The following is a 14,096-nucleotide window of genomic DNA, read 5'->3' as shown; positions in this document are numbered from 1 at the left end:
CTAGATTAAATGATTGGCATATTGGAGCAGAGTAGAGGAGGAAGACAAATTTGTAGCAACCATACATGTCATAATGTCAATGGAAAATCCATGGTAAGTTCACCTTTTTTTATTTGCATTTCATATCTAACAAGGAAAGAGAAAGGCATGGCCCTCACCTTATAGTTTGGTTTTCCCATCTTTGATTTCCCAAGGTGTATCTTGTGTACATATTGTGAATGGTGTGGTATTTTTTAGCTTACTTTACTTTCAATTTCAACTTATTTCCTTCTAAGCTAGTTGAAATTCTTGATCTCGATTAAAACATTTCATAACAAATAAGTGTGCAAAAACTTGTAAAATATGTTGGACTAACTATTCCAGTGGAATGTTTGCCTCAATTTAAGATCATACTAGTATTAAATAATTTTTTAAGGGTTTTGTATGAGATTACAAGATCTATGAATTGGATTAAAGAAAGAATTCTCAAAACCTTACTAGTCGTCGCCTATGATTACAATAACAATCCAAGGGATGATTTAGAGGAGATATTTTCAAAACTAGAAGCATAAATTGTTGACATTTCTTGTAACATGATGCTTTTAATAGTAGCTCTAGAAAAGTAGTTTGGAACTTTTGGAGAGTTTGGTAGCTCTAACTTGGAAGCCAACTCCAACAAGAAATTTGGAGAAAAAAAAGGCCTATAAAAGGAACTAGACAAAGAGCTACAGGAAGGGAGACTAAGTAACAATATCACTTCTTCACAATATTTGTTAGTGTAAAGTTTTTGGAGAAATGTATCAAAATACCTTACTTAAGTTAAAGGTGTCTTATAACCCTAAAAACAAAAGATGGCTACTTCTATGCTTCATATCTGCAATAAAACATGAATAAAAACCCTGCAACACAACAGATCTTGCAAATAAAAACATATAACAACATAAAATAGAAGTGAAATAACCCAATGGAGGACTTAATCAAATGATAATTTTATTAATATACCTAGTGAGGAAAAATTACAACATGGATTTGCAGTTCCCCCTCCGTGGGTGGGTCATTTCTTGTCCTTGTGCTTCAGTAGCATGCTTCTCTCTCTTAATTTGCAATGGGCAGGAAAAACAAAAAAAAATGGCTTGAACTCAAGTGGGAGCTCAAATGCTATGAGACAATAATGTTGATGATGAAAATGGTCATGGTGAAGAATGAATAGAAAACCCTTTATTTATAACAAAGTATTGAGCCAAATTAGGAATTAAAAAATAATAAAATACTATTGAATAAATCAAAATCTAGTCGTTGAGAATACTTTATTATATTTTTTTAGAGGGAAAAGATATTCAAAATGGTCAAATATATTTATTTAGAAAGTGACAAAGTAATTAACAAATAAAAATGATTTATTAATCACTTAGTGAGAATTAAGGAAAATATGAATTTGAAATAATTATTAAATAATGATTTAACAATTATCTCAAAAGGAAAATATGGAATAAATAAGGAATAAGAATTAAATAGTGATTTATTTAATTATTCCAAGGTGATCAAGTCAAAAGTGATAAGAAATAATTATAGAATAATGGTTTAATAATTATTCTTGTGGGGTATTTGGATTTTAATGAGAAATAATTTAGAAAATTGGTTTACTAAATTATTTCTTATAATAAAAGTGGGTTTTCCCATTGTAAAATTAATCCTACATGGTGTATTTCGATCCACCTAGTAAGAAATGGCTAGGTGATCGTTTTTTGGGTAATAACAATATTTTTTTAAAGTGAAAGTGGTCATCAAGCCTTGTTGAGGTGAGATTGATGTTGTTCAGTTGAATCATTGTTTGCAATAGTTACAAGTGTATTTCAATGTCCATAACATAGAAGAAGAGAAAAAGATATTATTTGTTTGACTAATTTATAGGGCTGTTACAGATCCATTTGGGCAGATCACTCTCAACATTCATATCGGTACTATTAGCGCCCATCAAACCCTAATCCAGTTTCTACATGCCCTAGACAAGTCATCACTTTGAATGCCTCCTTCCCTAAAAGTCTCCTGGACTGAAGCCCTCCAGAAATGCCTCCTTGAGTGGCTAGCGCAGCCTTGGTCAGGGGTAAATGCGCTTCAGTGCAGGTAGTCCCATGTAAGAGTGTGTTTCAATGCACTTAGGCCCACTTTGACCTGCGCAGGGCAAGATTGAGCAAATTCTTCATAGGGTTCTGGGAATATTCTTAACTTTTGGAGCATTCTAGAAGATTTCCACACTTATCATCTCCTATGAGCTCGAAATTGGATAGGGAATGAGTTAAGTAACCTCCTATCCTCTCATCCCTTCCTCCATGGAAACTAACTCTAAGTTTGGAAGGCCATTCAATACCCTCATTTATGACCAAACCACCTCCATTTTCCTATAAATTGAGCACTCATCTAAGTGATCAAGGGTTGGACTTTGAGAATTTGTAAGGAGATACTGTTGGTGTGAGGTTTGAGATTGTAAGCAAGTATTTTTATGCTGCCAGAGTGTTGTGCTTTTGATGTGATGTTGGATGGAACTAAAGCTGGAGGAGTGACATTGGATCGGACTTCATGGTTGTAACTCTTCCTTCTACTTAATAAAGTTGTTTACACCTTTTCCCATATTCTTGTCTTTATGTATGATGATTATATGTGCAAATTATTTCGATTCCATTTTCTTATAGTAGATAGGTCTTGCTTTGATTGGTTTTTGTCTTCTGTTTATGGTTGCAAGTACTTGTCGAGCGGATTAAGTTTGAGAAGGAGCGACGGGAGCCATACAAAGGAGACAAAGGGAAAGCAAAAGATAACAAGTAGGTCCCTTGTCTTATTTATCTTCTATAGAAAAAGGTTAAACGCTTTAATTCTGTTGTTCTAGGTGTAGCTACCCACCTAGGGAAATTGTGTTTATTTGTAGATACAAAATTCCACATAACAAATTGGCGACTCCGCTAGGGAACGATCATCATTCCGGGTAGTTTACCTTCATCCTAGTACACCTTAGTAGACTTTACTTGCTTCCATTGATCTTGTTTCAGCCTTTTTGAAGTGTTTTTTGGTAAAAATTGTGCTTGAAAGCCCCTAGAATGGCCTCTCTGGCACCAACGCAGGCTTGGTCAAGAGACAGAGCGCTGCAGAGCACCCTTGGCTTGAGGATAGTGCTCTAAAGCACATTGTCTCCCATTCAGGGTTGTGTTGATCCTCCTTAGGTCTAAAATCCCACCTTTTAGTTGATTTTTCCCAAATTTCCTTCTGTTTTAGCTTACTGAAAAATCAATGATTATTGCGTCTCTGAAATCAATTTATGTTTCCTTTCCTAGCCCTACTTTGGTCTTGATTGTTTAGGGTTTCTTAAATGATTTCTTTATCACTATCGATTCATTGTCAAAGTTAGTTTATATTCGATTAATCTTTGTTCAAAAGAAAGTATCGTAAAAGTCTTCATTTCTTTCAAAAAGGAACTATCATAAAGTCTTCATTCTTGCAAAAAGATTGATTGATTGATTGTATGTGCATTAGTTTCCTTTTGTTCATTTCGAACATTAAGGGAATTGAAAATAAAAACTTGCATTGTGCATTGAAAAAGTTTGTGTGCGCTCATAGGAATAGTTTAGGGAAATTGCATTAGATGTGCTCTTTGTTCTTTTATTAAAAGAATCTTATTGCTCTATCCATACTAGCTAAGGTTTTCATTGTTCAAATTGAATGAAAAGAATGCTTATCATATTAGTTGCATTCTAGGAATTCCAAAGACATCACGTGGTGAATCTTGAAAGGTAAATTCTTAATCAAGATCAACTTAAAATTAACCACAATTAACCTAATGGAGCATTGTCACCTAATGCAAAACATTTAGAGGTTCTAGGTTAGAGATGTATTTCAGCGTCGTAAAACATAGGAGCTATCGATAACTTGTCTGTGATACATTCTGAGTGTGATACCTCATTCCACGTATGTGAGTATATCGTAGCTTGTCCACGTACCTTCGGGTATATAGGGCGATGTTACAGTACATAAAGTATAAAGGAATGCTCTCACTATGTGGTTTCACATTAAACAACGCTAATACGGATTGGGCCTCCACATACTTTCAAGTATATATGGTAGGACTACATTAGGTTGTTATCCATCCATAGGTAACCGAGTCAGCCACCTTGTACATTGTGATACACTGAACACAACATTCAAGGAGATTGCCTGCACGTATGTTAAGTCCTTGGTTTACTGAGGCAGTATATTGTAGTTCACAGTTGCTTGGTAATCCTTTTGCCTAGATTATCCCTCTTTTGTTTTGTTATGTTATTTTGATTAAAATAAATTAATTGACCGCAAATAACATCCTCCACATCACTCCTTAGTTGATCTTAGGTTGAAACATATGGCAACAACTTTGGAGTCCACCAATCAAGGAATTCCTTTTGATGGGAATCCTAGTCCTTTTCCTCCTTTTGGAAATGTTGGTGCTCCATATATGGCTACATTATCCCTTCCGGGACATACCATCGCCTTTCCAGTATGGTTGTTCTCAACCTCCTTGGCCCAGCAACTGAATATTCCTACAACTGGACAAAATCAACCTCCAGCTGATCCTAAAGTTGACCCTTTGCCTTCTTCGTCGTTTGTTTCTTCCTCCCCTTCTTCCTCTTCGCCTGGTGAAAGTATTGACACTAGTAACCAGGTGGCTAAGAAGAAGAAGAAAATTCAGCAGGGGAGCAACCAAGCAACCGTTGCTTCAAATGAAACTTCTGATTCTTTAGATTCCAATGAGCTTGGAGGCAACCCTCCTGTTCCATCAAGACAGGAGGAAAATCCTCCTGTTCTCGTAACTCAAGGGGTTAATTATCCCGTTCTTACGATACCCCCTCCAAGTAGTCTGGTCACTTCCTTTGATTGGAATCAGTTGGCAGGATGTCATCTTCCTTCTTATGTGCCTTTCCATATCATAGTACAGGTTTATAATATGATTATATCTAGCACTATTATAGATGAAGGTGCATTTGTGAGTATCCTTTCCTCTACATCTTGGCAAGCACTCAGTTCACCATCGCTTGTGCCTGTTACCCAGAATATGTTGGTTTTTAAGAGAGGAACCAATCAACCATTAGGGATTCTTCCTTAGTTCCCTATTACTTTAGGAGGAAAAATTGTTTACCTCAATGTGATGTAGTCCTAGGCCCTTTAGATTACAATTTACTTCTTGGCCGCGACTATGTTTATGATATGGGATCTATTCATTGAACACTCTTTCGAGTGATGTGTTTCCCGCATGAAGGCACAATTGTCACCATTAACCAGCTTTCATTTCCCGGTCCAAATATGGATTCCATTCAACCATCTTCCCTAAATGGTCCTTTTGTCCCAATGGTATCGTCCCCACCACGGGTCAATTATGTGGCAACCCGTTCCATGCCTACATCAACGAACGATCAATTCTGTCATGTTGTACATTATGTACTGGGGGCATTGGAAACAGATCTCGGGTTCCTTGTTACAGATCCCTTCCAGAGCATTGTTCTCCCATCTGATGAGAACCTCTTGGAAGTCATGACCTCTTATGGGTCGTGACAAAGGGTATGAGGATAGTTCTTTTACTGTGTCGACCTCATTAAAAAATGAAACAGGTCCTAGAGCATAGTTCCTTGTCTTGTGTCAAGCTCATTAAAAATGAAACAAGGAATCAAAGTAGAGTTCCTTGTCTTGTGTCAAGCTCGTTAAAAAATGAAACAAGGAATTTGAGCATAGTTCCTTGTCTTGTGTCAAGCTCGTTAAAAAATGAAACGAGGAATATAAGGATAGTTACTTGTCTTGTGTCAAGCTCGTTAAAAAATGAAACAAAGAATATGAGCATAGTTCCTTGTCTTGTGTCAATCTCATTAAAAAATGAAACAAGGAATATGAGGATAGTTCCTTGTCTTGTGTCAACCTCGTTAAAAAATGAAAGAAAGGGTATGATGATAGTTCCTGGTCTTGTGTCAACCTCGTTAAAAAATGAAACAAAGGGTATGAGGATAGTTCTTTTACTGTGTTGACCTCATTAAAAAATGAAACAGGTCCCAGAGCATAGTTTTGTGTCTTGTTTCAAGCTCGTTAAAAATTGAAACAATAAATGAGAGCAGAGTTCCTTGTCTTGTGTCAAGCTCGTTAAAAAATGAAACAAGGAATATGAGTAGAGTTCCTTGTCTTATGTCAAGCTCATTAAAAAATGAAACAAGGTCCCCTTGAGAAAGGTTCCAAGTCGAGTCTTTGATTAGATCTCGTAAAATCCCAGTCAAGTATTTCACTTGATCTCGTAAATGAAACTTTATTCCATCCACCTAATAGTCATGAGTAGTCTACTTAGGTGAAGGTAATGAAGCTTGGGGGCATGCACCTAAAATTGAGTCATCACGCTAGGGGCATGTAAACCAATCTCAAGAATAATTTTCGTTTCAAGCTTGTGTAAAAATGAAACTGAATCCAAACATAGTTTTTCATTTCAAGCTGGTGTAAATATGAAACTAAATCCAAGCATAGTTCCCTATGGTTCAAGCTTGTGTAAAAATGAACCCATCTCCATTTTAACCGTCATGATTTCCATTCTATCAGCCTCTTTCGTCAGATGAGCCTTGGTTTTTCTCCTTCCATTGTCACTATCTTCTTGGTCGATCATACGCTTTCACTTGGTTGTTTTACCCTTTTTTGAGGAATAGTTGCAATGAGTGGTCTTATTAGCCAGCCTCTTCACATAAATCAACATGTTTTGAGAAGTTCCAACATCACCGAAACCAGTCGCTATCCTAGACACCACTCGTTCCTCTAAATGGAGTCCTCTTTAAACTCTTTTCAGACTCTCAAAATATGAAAATATTGAAATATGAAAATATTGTCGAGTGCTTGTCCTTTTCAGCTCGTTAATGGATTGGAAACGACATCTACTCAGTATAAGTTTAACCCTTTTTCGGACTGATATAGATTATTTACGAAAAAGGAATATGTTGATCGAAAATGGTCAATAGGTTCTCTCTTGTATTGTTTTACGCTTTTTCGGACTTGAGAGACAAATCTACGAAAAAGAATTTGTGGAGTTTTCTTTTTGTCCCTTTTCAAACTCTCTAAACATGAAAAGGACCGAGTTATCATTGTTGTTAAAATCGTTAAAACATCAAATAGCGGCAAACTTTTCCATCATGACAAGACCGATTTTCACCTTCACTAGACTCATTAAAACATCACATAGTGATGGATTCACCCGAAGGGTGGAATTATACAAAAATAATATGTTATCCTCCTCAAGCTTGATAAAAAATAAAGAGGTATTGGTCAGCAATGACTAGGGAAAATGGGAAAAGGGGTAAACCACTTTATGACAACAAGTCGCTCTTGAACAGGACACTTTCACTTCATCATTGTGACTACTTGGGTTGGGTTATCTTCTTGATGGTCATCATACCATCCATTACTTTGATTTTGGGTCAATGATATCAATTCATTCAGTGTCACGAACATGTTCAAGAAAAGTCACTCAGTTAAATTCATCCTTTGCAATACTCATAAACTTTCATTTTCATGACCGTCATTCCTGAACCTTATGTCATTAGTGTTGGCATTATGACACAGGTGTTGTCCTTGATGGAAACTCAATCAGATGGCAGATCATAGTTCAGGCTCTCATAATGAAATAAAAAGAGATATATGCAGTTTCATCTTAACCAAGCTGCGTACACATGCGGGATCATTGATCAAAAGGCGCATATGCGTATACATGCACTTTCATGCACGGAAAAGCGCGTATATATGGGAAAACTCATTTTTAGTCCATGGTATTTGGTCCTTGGCATTTGGACCTATGGTTGTGGACCATGGTATTGCATCCGAAGTTTTGAACCCAGGTATTGGGTCCCAAGTATTGGTTCTAAGTGGTTTTGGACCGTGGTATTGTGTAAGGCCTAAGACTATAAAAGGGGGAGGAGATCATTAGGCAAAGGTATTGACTCAAGCATTGAATATCTTATGAAGAGCTAGATCTGGAATACTGGTCATTGGGTTATGGTGCATAGCTGGATTTGAATCAAGGAGGAACCTGAGCGCAAGAAGAAGGATAAGTACTATTGATGGGTCAAGATCTTAAGGCTTGAATAGTAGTATCTTTGTGTGATTTTGATTTGTTATTTTGGTGCATGACTTGATCTATAAATCTGATAGTCTGGGTATAACTAATTTCTGAATAAGTGAAAAGGATAAATTATCCTTTATAGATCTGTACGCAGGTTCAGCGAAGCAAAGGCGCGTATACACGCTGGTTCTTCAATTCAAAATAGCGTATACGCAGGTTGGCCTTAATTCAGATGCGTATGCACGTAGGTTGTACACATTGAAGTAGCGTACGTCTCTTGAAATATGTTTTAGCTACTTCTGTTTATTGCTACAATGTTCGAGGTTCATAATTGGTGTCTGGTTACTATTACTGTTTTCTGGGTACAACATTAAGAGAAGTGACTATTTGATTCAGTTTTGTTTGGTGCAAAGGAGATTGGTTGATGCAGATATACTTGATGTTTGATTGATGTTATTCATGGATCTAGTCTGAAAATTTATGAAACGTCGTCCCTGGAAGAAAAGAGAAGGTTGTAGCCTTCTGTAGGTCAGCACCTACGTACTAGTAAACACATCAACTAGTACAAGAGCTAAGGGGGTTGCATCTCCCTTCCAGGAGAAGCTGGAGAATGAGAGAAGGTTGTAGCCTTTTGCAGGTAGCAGCCTGCGTACTGGTATAAGACTGCACCAGTACAAAATCATTGTAAAAAGAAGTTTCTAATTAAAAGAAGATAGAGACGAATTGCAACAGGTAGTTTTCACCCACATTGGGTTTCCACCTTATATCTTGTGTTCTTATGTGTGACTTCCTGTTCTGGTTTACTGTTCCTGGTTATTGTTTATATGGTTTGATGCACAGATTAATGAACAACATCTGAAAAATTATTTAAATTACAGGTCTGATGGTTATACACTAGTTTCCTTAACTGCAGTTGCGTACATACGCGGTTTTTACTAACTGAAGTAGCGTATGAAAATCTGATTACGAAATGAAAAATAATTGACCTGATAACACTGATTCACACCCCCCCCCTCAGTATTATTTCCAACAGTCAGCCACATTCCGTCTCCAAAAATCACTACACTCATTTTGTGTCGTTGGTGTGGGATACATCAAGACCCTCCTGTGATGAGTCGCTTCTTGTTGACATCAACACATTATCCAAGAAGTTGACTTAGAAACACCCTTCCAGTACCTTGGGGCTTGTGTACATCAATGGCAATTTTCTCGCTTCTGGATATAGGTTGACATCACTGGCCTTCGACTGAATGATTTTGTATGGTGTTCAACATCAAAACATCCATTCACACCATGCAGAATGTATTGCAGTACCTTGAGGATCATTATCATTATCGGTGATTTCTCTCACATCTGTTAACGGCTTACATCATTGGCTGGTAATCAGACGACGTCTTCCCATGTTCGACTTCAGATCACATATTCACATGGTTAGACTCGTACTTGAGTGAACGAATGAACGAGATAGAAGAGCACAGATCTAGTTTCATCCATTCGGGCTACGATTTTAGGAAAGCACTAAATCATTTGTACAATGGATTTACACAGATGGTCATCCTATCATGGGTCTATATTTGTAGACGACTATCTATGTACATGTAATGAAAATTTTATATGTTGAGCATGGGTATGCCTTCCCTCAGCGATTCATGAAAAATCCAAAATATCATGATATTATGTATTGTAATTGATGCAGGTCACCATCCGCTTTAGAACCTCCTCATCACATCGTAAAGCATATCACTCGACATTATCATTTTTGACTTCATGCTTTAGGGGGCAGCTGTTACAGATCCATTTGGGCACATCACTCCCAACATTCAGATCAGTACTATTAGGGCTCATCAAACCCTAATCTAGTTGCTACATGCCCTAGACAAGTCATCACTTTGAATGCCTCCTTCCCTAAAAGTTTCCTGGCCTGAAGCCCTCCAGAAATGCCTCCTTGAGGGACCAACGCAGCCTTGGTCAGGGGTAAATGCACTTCAGTGTAGGTAGGCCCATGTAAGGGTGCATTTCAATGCACTTAGGCCCACTTTGACTTATGTTGGGTGAGATTGAGCGAATTCTTCATATGGTTCTAGGAATATTCTTATTTTCTAGATCATTCTAGAAGATTCCCACACTTATCATCTCCTATGAGCTCGAAATTGGATAGGGAATGAGTTAAGTAACCTCCTATCCTCTCATCCCTTTCTCCATGGAAACTAACTCTAACTTTGGAAGGCTATTCAATACCCTCATTTATGACCAAACCACCTCCATTTTCCTATAAATTGAGCACTCATCTAAGTGATCAAGGGCTAGACTTTGAGAATTTATAAGGAGATACTGTTGGTCTGAGGTTTGATATTGTAAGCAAGTATTGTTATGATGTCGGAGTGTTGTGATGTTGATGTGATGTTGGATGGAACTCAATCTGGAGGAGTGACATTGGATCGAACTTCATGGTTGTAACTCTTCCTTCTACTTAATAAAGTTGTTTACACCTTTTCCCATATTCTTGTCTTTATGTATGATGATTATATGTGTAAATGCTTTCGATTCAATTTGCTTATAGTAGATAGATCTCTTGCTTTAATTGATTTTTTTCTTCTATGTATGATTGTAGGTACTTGTCGAGCGGATTAAGTTTGAGAAGGAGCGACAGGAACCATACAAAGGAGACAAAGGGAAAGCGAAAGATAACAAGTAGGTCCCTTGTCTTATTTATCTTCTATAGAAAAAGGTTAAATGCTTTAATTATGTTGTTCTAGGTGTAGCTACCCACCTAGGGAAATTATGTTTATCCGTAGGTACGAAATTCCACATAACAAGGACAATGCTCAAACTTGGTGGGAAAGTCACATGGAGATGATTAGGTGGGAGGGTGATCCTCCAATAACTAAGGGAGGTATTTAAAACCTTCATTAACTCCTAGTTTTACCTTATTGGATTCAAAGAAAACCAATGGATTTGTTGTCACTGCTTCCAATGGAATGAAGAGATAAGTGTATAAGAGTACACCATTGATTTCAAAAATTAGGCCATTATGTTTGAAATATCTCCCAAGAACCTGCATGTAGTACTTAATTATCTTGATGGTCTCAATAATAATTTAAGTAGGAAAATTATGCCATTGTAACCTAGGACCATTAATGAGGCTTGTGTGGAAGAAAAATATTTGGAGAATATGGACAAGAAGAAAAGATAATCAAATGGTTCCTAACAAAAGGACTACCAAGGAAGGAGATAAGAAGCCAAAAGGAAAGGATAAGAAGACAACGACTATTTCATATCTGTGCAAGGATGGAAGGAACTATTGAGAAATCTAGGGCATCATGAATTAGGTGATTTATCTTGATTAGTAACTCCTTGTGAGTATCTTTTCCTTCATTAGATTAGGATCTTTACTTTTATTGAGTTATTAGTGTTCTTCTTCATCAAACAACTACCATTGCATGAACATAAATAGACAAGAGACATAGGATGTAGGGTATGAGCCAGGACCAAAACCTCTCACTCTTTGAGAGGAAAACCCACACATATTCTTCTTATAGAGATTCCAATTTACGAATACCAAGACCAAGACCCTTGACCTATTAGCCACTCCAAGATCAAGACACAAGTTCTCTTTACTCTCTTCCTCTTCTTAACTCATCTTCCCTTTCGTTATTCTTAGCACTGAAACATTGCCACCAACTTTTTCGATCTGTGATCTTCTATTGTGACATTGAGACTTTCCCTCTCAAATCTGAACTATTGTTCATATGGTTAGCCCTTAAGCTTCTTTGTTATTCCTTCATCGTCTATTCAGATTTATATTTTTACTTTGTCATTGAATTCAGATAGTTCTTAATTCCTTTTGACTGTCATCATATTTGTACTTCAAGGAGGTCCGAACTATAGCCTTCACTCAAATTGTGTGACTATGTTTAGGGCATCGTAACAATCACTCTAATATTCAAAGTTAATATGAACTTCTTGTTGTTACTCCACCCGAAATCATAGAAAGACCTATCGGAACTTTACTCTGTCATCATTTGAACTTTATTTTTCCTTTGTCTACAGAAAAACCTAGAGATGTATCGAACTGGTTTTTGTGCTAATGCGAAAATCCTTCACTCCTATTTATAGTGGTTGATCCATATAAATAAGCTGACATGAGGAGTTGAATAGGTTTGTCTTCAAAATGGGAAGCCTACATGAGTTTCTTTCATTCATTTGGAGGCCAAATTGAAGAGGAGGACAATGCTTATCTTTGGAGGGATTCTATACACTTTAATAGACTCATATACATTTGACATATGCTCAAGAAGAGCTCTTCATACATGACCTTGACTCTTTGACTTTAATGAAAAATCCTAAGGCTCTCAATGGAAGCCATCTAAAATAGAATCCCTTTCTCATGAAACCCATGAAGCAAGTATTACAATAATAATTTTATTCTCTTCTTTTCACCATTTACAAAGATCATAATTACATGTCATTATGAAGACCAAATCTTGTTACACTTTTCAACAAGAACCACTATAACCATTCTAATATCAATGGTCATAGCAAATACATGTGTTCAAAGCTACTTTTAAAGCTCTTAAAGAACTACATGGAGGCTAAGAAGAAGAAGATGCTATCTATGGGTTCAAGAAACTATTTTAAAAAAAAATCAAAGTAGATGAAAACATTGTTTACACTTCCATGTAGGAGGAGGTGAACTTGAGTAGCCCCCATCCTAACGAAAATGATATTACTAAACTCTTTTGTATCAAGATCAAGTTTAAGAAGATAAAGATGAATACTCTATTTTATTTTGGTTCGTAGTCCAAACTCATAGCACAGGATTTGGTAATTAAGATTGGATTGGAAGTTTATGGTGTGTCTTCCATTCCGAGGAATATAAATAGATGAATAAACTCTTCTATTCAAGATATAGTTCAAGAAGACAAATGTGGATGCTCTATTTGATTTCAGTTCATAGTACAACCTCATAGAAAGGGATCTAGTAAGTGAGATGTGATTGGAAGTTCATGACCATCCTCCCCCATACCAATTAGGATTAATAAATAAGGATATAGAGCTCAAGGTCATTAAGAAGTGTAAGATTAAATTGTTATAAGTGCAAACTATATTGATGAATTGGAGGTAGATATAGTATTGCTTGATATGTGCATTGTAGTGTTTGGAAGCCCCTACATGTACATGAGGGATGTGATCTTCATGAGGAGAGAAAACTAATGCCACTTCATTAAGGATGGGAATTCCCTCATCATCAATGTGCATAAATTTAAATCCAATATCTCTCTAGGTAAGTGCTAACCTAAGCAAGAAAATGATCAATTCAAGTAGAAAGTTTGCATTTCTCTTCTTAAGACAAAATCAACAAGGAGAAAAACTTATAAACCCAAAGGAACCTCTAGAGGAATGTACTAAAGAGTAGACAATAATTAGAGGAACTCTTGAAAAGATTTAAATAAGCATTTCATGAGCCCAAAGGGTTACCACCTCAAAGGAAAATGGTGCATGAGATAGAATTGTTACCTAACTCCTTCCCAAACATAAGGATATATGAGTAGTCCATACTTGAAGTAGATGAAGAAAAGAAACAATTGCATCAATTGTTGGAAAAGGAAGTAACACAACCAAGTCCCTTACCTTGTAGGTCACCTATCACCATAGTTCCCAAGAAGGATGGGACTTGGAGAATGTGTGTTGACTACAAAATTTTGAATAAGTTTACTCTCAAGAATCAATACCATCTACCTAACATAAATGGCTTGTTAGATTAGTGAAAACATGCAAAGTACTTCGCCAAAGTGGATCTCAAATCAAGATATTATCAGGTGTATGAGTAAAATAAGAAGACACCCAAAAAACCATCTTTAATATGAAGTAAGGCCTATATCAATGGTCAGTATTGCCTTTTGGTTTATGTACTACACTAGCTACATTTATGTGTTGGATGAACGATGTATTGCATCCCCTTCTAGATTCATTTGTAGTAGTGTACGTATATATGATATACTGATTTATATATCTACCT

General features: G+C 36.6%; 1 long non-coding RNA gene across 1 annotated transcript in view; it reads left to right on the top strand.

Annotated features, from left to right (window-relative positions):
* LOC149236320 (uncharacterized) overlaps positions 1-10,759 on the top strand; it is a 279,299-nt gene extending 268,540 nt beyond the window's left edge. The window contains exon 5 of the long non-coding RNA XR_016246216.1: positions 10,689-10,759. This is a non-coding gene — a long non-coding RNA (uncharacterized LOC149236320). The remainder of the gene's footprint in view (positions 1-10,688) is intronic.
* The last annotated feature ends 3,337 nt before the right edge of the window (positions 10,760-14,096 follow it).

This window comes from Pinus tabuliformis, chromosome 8 (genome assembly GCF_031772625.1).
Source record: "Pinus tabuliformis cultivar Carrire ecotype Pingquan chromosome 8, CPIR1, whole genome shotgun sequence".
Classification (NCBI taxonomy): Eukaryota; Viridiplantae; Streptophyta; class Pinopsida; order Pinales; family Pinaceae; genus Pinus; species Pinus tabuliformis.
Note: the sequence above shows the minus strand (reverse complement) of the source record. Positions and strands in the feature narration are given on the sequence as shown.